The following is a 6,000-nucleotide window of genomic DNA, read 5'->3' on the forward strand; positions in this document are numbered from 1 at the left end:
ACGTTGCATTAATGACAGACTGAGGGAGCACGCTAATAGCATCGGCAAGAGTGAGAACGCGCATCTTCCTGCGCACTGTAAAGCCTGTCGTTGTAGACCATGCTTTGAACGAGTATTGATTCTTGGCAGAAGTAGGGACCAAATTGCAAGGGAGTTGTTGGAAGCGTTTTATATTAAAAAGAAAGGGTCTGATTGTGTCAGCGATACATCTATCGCATTATATTCCGCAGAAATGTGCTTCATACAAAGTATGTTATCATGATCACGTTGTTCTGTCACACCTTGGCTCCCTGCGCATGAGCGGAAGTTGTATTTTCTTCTATACGTTTGTTCAGGCTGTCATTAAACAGTTGGTAGTTTGGCGCTTCACTGTCTCCCTTTCTTCTGTCCCTTTTCCAGAAATGTATTTTGCGCCACAATGTATACCTAGGAAATCTAAGCACCAACTTGCCCAAGAAGAAGTCCGTGAGGAGGAAAGCTGAGCGCCGGCACGACTAGGCATGCGGTGTTGCGTTCTACAGGGTAGCGTACCCCACCGCTGCCGACAGTTGTTGCGACGCCTGTTTCTTCAACCTCGACCGGCGTTACTATTGGGTAGCGTGGCGTCGTCGGCAGGCTACAGGCGTCCGGTAGACCATGGCTATCAGGCAGGGACGAGACGACTTCTAGTGCGAAACTTGGACGGTTTATTCAATGGTTGGTGAAAGATAAGATGAGAATGAAGTGAAAAAGTACATTGCGGGGTCCTTTAAATAGGCCCACTAAAATCGTAGGTGGGATCGTGCTCACGACAATGTCACGTGACATGCACTGAGTCCCACGGTACTTGGCAGCGGCACCTACTTTCCCAGGACGATGTTTTCCCGAGCTTGCCCCCGCTGGTGGTAACCCGCGGGTCCTGGGGATCGTAGGCAGCAGATCCATTCCCTTTCGCGCGTCGTTGGTTCGCGGAAAGGGCAAGTGGGTGTGGATGAGTGATTGATCCATTCTCCCAGTTGACGTCTTCACAAGCGTGCCTCCGCTGGCGGCAGCCCTGGGGTCCTGTCTGGTTTGCGGAAAGGGTTTTCACGCACACACACAAAGGGGCCTGTGAACACTGCGGGGCGTCCGCCAGACCGGCATCCACTCGAGACAACCATAGCAAATTAGGAATCCACTCTTCGTTTCGATGAGGCATGGTGGTAGAGCATCCTTTTTGCACGTCATCCTCCGGATAGGGCGCGGCGGCCGCGAGGAGAAGGGAAAATGGCGTTCGATTTGAAATGTCGGATCTTTCCGCGGCGCGTAGCAATGTAATACTTTGCAAACCCGATCATTATCGCACAATGTATGTTCTGCGCTTGCCAGCTCAAAATGGCCAGGCCTGGTGAGGGGCCCTTTAAGGGGTATCGTAATCGTCGGTGAATTTTTTTTTGTCATGATTTCAATTTACCTCAGCTCGTTCACTTTCCAACACGAATAACTCTCATTTCCGCAAACATTTTAGACGTAATATCGTACGGACTCGTGTAAGGGCCGCACCCCCAACTTGGCAGCCCAAAATTTGGGAAGAAAATTTCCAATAGAGAAGCAATCACGTTCGGTGCCCCGATGCCACGCGCGCGCATCGGCGGATTTTTGCGCGCTGCATACTTACACATGCCGCTCTAGATGGCCAGAGCCGGAGTGGGCGCAAGTCGCCGGCTGGGCAGGTCCCATTTTGACCAAAAGGTTCGGTCCTGCGTAAGGGCCGCACCTCCTCAAAATTGTTTAAAAAAAGTGCAGCACTTACACCAGTTTATACGGTACCTATCACTGCACCTGACCTGGCTTCTTCCTTGATACATTTAGCAGGAATCAGCAACCATTCCATAATTCACTTCTCCTTGCGGGCGCAGGTTTCCCTCACGAAAAAGCTAAGGTTGTCCAATCTACAGCAAAGCGGACCTTACTGGCATGAATAGGGAATCACAGGCCTTTGTGTATTGCTATTTTGCTGGTTTTGAGCAGCGATCTGTCGAGGACAACTAGTTGCAGTATAAAAACAAGATGCTGGCTTTGATTTATCACTATGTACTGAAAATAAAGTACCAGCGAATCTTGGTTCTCCGTGGTTTAGCAACACGTTAAAGCATCTGCGCAACAAAACGAAGCGGGTACTCGGACGCGCAAAATTAACAAGCAAAATACGGATCGTTGGTCTTCCTATCACAATATGAGCCGAGAATTCTGCGCTGTGCTATCAAAAGCCAAGAAAGAATTTTACAACGAAGCTGTATATGGCTGGTTTCCAGCAGATCGATGTCCGTAGAACACGGCAACTGTTATCGCAGTGCAAGCGATAACCGTTGCTGGTGCCAATCGCACAGCCAACGCCTGCGTTGTTGCTCTGTCGCTTTTTAAGCGGCAGCTCACCCTGCTAAATGCTATGTTCGTTTGGGAGCACTTCAATCACGGCACGCAAGGGTGCATGTCACGTGGTATTTTTTTTTTGTATTTCGTGGGCATCTGCAGTAAAAAAAAAAAAAAGAACTAATACTTAATGGACAGAAAATTAGAAACTATTTAATAGGACGTTTTGCAAACCGCTCTAAAGCTTTCTAAATGGATTTTTTTTGCGTAACTTCATTGCTTCAGAACTTGGTTAATTAATCTTGACTAATTATGCAATTAACGAGAACACAAAAAATAGTGTGACTTACTCCATACAACAGTCAGCACGATGCATTTCGTCGCGTCGTCTTAGAGTGCATCGGCATATTTTTAAACTCTGGCTAAAATTAGCTAAAAAAATTTATTATGGGGTTTTACGTGCCAAAACCACTTTCTGATTATGAGGCACGCCGTAGGCACGACTCCGGAAATTTGGACCCCCTGAAGTTCTTTAATTGGCACCTAAATCTAAAGCTAAAGCTAGCTGGGACAGCCTGTATAATGAACCTATTCTGCCCAGCCAAATGTGGTGTACGCTTGACCGGCTGTGTATGTAATTATACCAATTCTCACGTGCGCCAGTACCAATTCCAGTAGGTTGTTCCTGGGCGCGTTAATAAAATAAATAAATAAATGAATAAATAATTAATTGATTGGTTGATTGATATTGCGGTGATACTTCTACGTTTGCCATTTCGCGAATTGTACACCGAATGGCACGAGCACGTACTCGTGAGTCGTGCCCACGACCACTGCAAAAAGTCTTGATTCCAGGCTTTATGCTGCCACTAAATAGGTTTCTTTCTTTTCGCGACTACCTGCCGCGTTAGCCTAAAGGCTACGGCGTTGCGCCGCTGAATCTAGGTCACAGGTTCGATCCCGGCAGTGGCGGCCACATTTCAATGGGGCCGAAATGCAAAAAAAAAAACAATGCAGAACACAAGAGAACCCCGGCAGTCAAAATTAATCCGGAGTCCACCAATACGGCACATCTCATAATCAGATCATGGTTCTGGCACGTAAAACACCATAATTTAATTTTCTTCGCGACCCTTGTGTGCCATGAACTTATGTAGTACGTGATGCAAGCACCCGCGCACTCGTTTCCTTGGTCTCTGCCCCTACCCCCCACCCTTATAAGCGTTGGTCCCTTTTCATTTTTTCTTCGCGACACATCAACGCTGCCGCAGTTTCTGCATTTCTTCCTTCGGGCAAACTCTCTTACGTTGCATCGGTTTCGCAGGCGTAAGAGTGGTTTACGCGCGTATTATCAAGCCTGTGGCTGGCGTTCGCCATAAAATGAAGCACGTACTCAGAACCGATCGGCTTAGCTGCGCTGCGAAGACGATGCGTTATCAGTGACCTCTGAGAGACTCCGAAAGAACTCTTGACCCTGCCGATGACAGCGTCCATCCAAGCCCGGGTTCCTCACCGATAAGCGCCTCGTCGACGTGAGGATCGCGGGTACACGAAGTAGCCGAGCAGTTATGTGGTAGAATGCATTGCAGCGAAGCGCTTGTTCAGGGCTTGTCCAGGGATTTGAAGTGGTAACGCACGCTAACAGTGCAAATATTAATAAAGGGTCACTTCTCTTTCCTGTTCCTCCTTTTCTTTTAAAGCGAAGTTCTCTAGGCGAAATCTGCCGAACTTTGCTGACCGTGGCTGACGGGTACTGCTACTGCTGCTGTCCTGCTGAATAGCTCACATGCAGGACAGAGAGAGAGAGAGTGAAGAAAAGAAAGAGGATGTTAACCAGGCAAGAGTCCGGTTGGTTGCCCTACGCTAGAGGAAAGGAAAAGAGACAAGAGAGAGAAATGAATGTGGTAAATGTGAGCACGTGGATGTGCAGAAAGGCAAGGAGGTTAACCAGAGGTATTTCTGGTTGACTACCCTGCAAGACGGAAAAGGGATAAAAAGAGAAAGAGAGCGTTTCTCCTTTCGGGCTCGGTTCTCTGCGGGATTACGCAGTGAAACACCTACCGGCACCTAATTATTTTATAGCTCATTGCAACAAATTTATTATTGATTGATTGATTGATTGATTGATTGATTGATTGATTGATTGATTGATTGATTGATTGATTGATTGATTGATTGATTGATTGATTGATTAAATATGCGCCTTCAACAACATAATTGATTCTTAAAGCGAAGCTTTCTATGCCTTCTTTCCTGGGGTTCGGCGCGTCTGCTCGGTCGTCTGCTTGCCAAGTAAGGTGGCCCGGTGCTGTAAATAATACAACAGCAAACTGGACTGATCCCGGGGATGGCGTGATGAAAAGTGGGTCGACCCAGGAGCCCGCGCAATCCGCTGTCGTATGGATCACATGGATCACGGAGTGGGGTTTTCCGTGCCTTGGTGATTCGCCGGGCAGCCACGTATGCTGCGAAACACGCTGCAGAATAATAACAGTTTTAGAACAATTAATTAACCTCTTCACGAAAGCTTCGCTTCAGATAGATTCCAAATGTGCCGTTGGCATAAACTTCGCACTCTGTTTAAAAAGCTAAGGTTATGATTTTTTTTTAAAGTTTAGCTTACTATACAGAGGTTTCACTTCGTATATGCAGAGAAGCGTGGGTGCAAAGGCGAACGGCGTCTGACATACTGGAGGCCGCGCAAAGGTAAGTGGTTGAAGGGAAGTGATTGAACGCTCAGCGTAGAATATCGCCCTGCTGCTGCAGCAGGCACGTACCCAGGATTTTTTTTTCAGGGGGGGAAGGGCAACCCAAGGTAACCTTTCTATGCAAATGAGGGGGAGCGTACCATTACTAGTACAAATGAGAATAATACCCACCATTCGCCATAAAGGCGCGTAAACCTGAAAAAGAGAAATGAAATAAGGTGCTTCTCACAGGTACGCCTGTGAGACACACTTATTTACTTAAATGAGAAGAAAAGGGGTTAACCGAGGGGCCCGATTTTTATTAGTCATATCATGAGAAGCCAACAAACACTGACACCAAGGACCACATAGGGGAAATTACTTGTGCTTAATAAATAGAATGAAGAAACGATAAATTAATGGAAATTAAAGTGGATGAAAAAACAACTTGCCGCAGGTGGGAACCGAACCCAAAACCTTCGCATTTCGCGTGCGATGCTTTACCAATTGAGCTACCGCGGCGCTGTTTCCCCATCCACTTTCTTGGGTGTTTTATGTGTACTAGTAAACCCTGGGAGTGTTAGCCAGCGCCACCACTCATAGACCTTGGCAGCGGACGTGGAACGTCCTTGTTGCCGCAGGCGTCACGAGAACGTGATCTTTTTGGGTGAAGGCAACTGGTCAATAAACCCACGTATGCTACCTGAAGGCATCAATGTTGCCGGATTCGAGACCCTCGTTATGTAATAAATGAGAAAAAAAGGGGTTAACCGAGGGGCCCGATTTTTATTAGTCATATCATGAGAAGCCAACAAACACTGACACCAAGGACCACATAGGGGAAATTACTTGTGCTTAATAAATAGAATGAAGAAACGATAAATTAATGGAAATTAAAGTGGATGAAAAAACAACTTGCCGCAGATGGGAACCGAACCCACAACCTTCGCATTTCGCGTGCGATGCTCTACCAATTGAGCTA

The sequence above is a fragment of the Dermacentor andersoni genome, chromosome 1 (genome assembly GCF_023375885.2).
Source record: "Dermacentor andersoni chromosome 1, qqDerAnde1_hic_scaffold, whole genome shotgun sequence".
NCBI classification, from domain to species: domain Eukaryota; kingdom Metazoa; phylum Arthropoda; class Arachnida; order Ixodida; family Ixodidae; genus Dermacentor; species Dermacentor andersoni.